The sequence below is a fragment of the Marmota marmota genome, unplaced genomic scaffold (genome assembly GCF_001458135.2).
Source record: "Marmota marmota marmota unplaced genomic scaffold, marMar, whole genome shotgun sequence".
Taxonomy (NCBI): Eukaryota; Metazoa; Chordata; class Mammalia; order Rodentia; family Sciuridae; genus Marmota; species Marmota marmota.
The window spans coordinates 346,154-346,817 of NW_026000021.1; the positions used below are offsets into that span (position 1 = coordinate 346,154).

At 65.1% G+C, this 664-nt stretch overlaps 1 protein-coding gene across 2 annotated transcripts in view; it reads right to left on the reverse strand.

The window, feature by feature from the left end:
• The window catches only part of LOC107155721 (band 4.1-like protein 5), an 83,835-nt gene extending 83,597 nt beyond the window's left edge, over positions 1–238 (reverse strand). For both annotated transcript variants that reach the window (XM_048810412.1, XM_015501692.2), the window contains exon 1: positions 82–238. The gene's annotated coding sequence lies outside the window, so the exon portion shown is untranslated. The remainder of the gene's footprint in view (positions 1–81) is intronic.
• Positions 239–664: the final 426 nt, after the last annotated feature.

Sequence of the window (664 nt, forward strand, 5' to 3'; positions counted from 1 at the left end):
AGGCCGCCCCGGGCGAGGAGGGGTCCGCGCGCCGGGAGAGAAGGGGGCTTTGCAGCCGGGGCCGCCGGGCCTCACGCTTACCTGAGACAGGGGACGACGGCGATGGGGGCTCCAAGAAGCTGAGGAGGGGGCGGCTCCTCAGGCGACGCCAAGAAATGGCGGCCCACAGCGCGAGCCCACCCTGCGCTAATCTCAAGAGGACCCCGGTCGCCCGCCGGCCCGCCCCTTAAAGCCCTTCCGAGCTCCGCCCTCGAGGGCGGGGCATTCCGCTTTCGAGGGCGGGGCGCTTGCTCTTAAACTGGCCATGACCCCGCCCCGGAAGTCAATCCTCCTGGAGAGGCTCTGGTCAAACAGGGGCGCCGGGCGGAGCAGAGCTGGAGTCGGCTGTCGCCGCTCGAGAGCCGCTGCCGAAGACGTCTGCGTATCAGACCGCACTTGCGGCGTGGGTGCACGAAGGCGGCTGTCGCTACCTGCGCGACATCCTTAGGTGCCTGGAAAACTGGCTGCTAGATTATTCAATCACTCATTCGAGAAATTAACTGAGGCTGGGAGCGGTGGCGAACGCTGTAATCCCAGCCCTGTGAGAAACGGGAAGGAGGATCACGAGTTCGAGGCCAACCTCAGCAAGTTAGGTAGGCGCTACGCAATTTAGTGAGACCCTTTC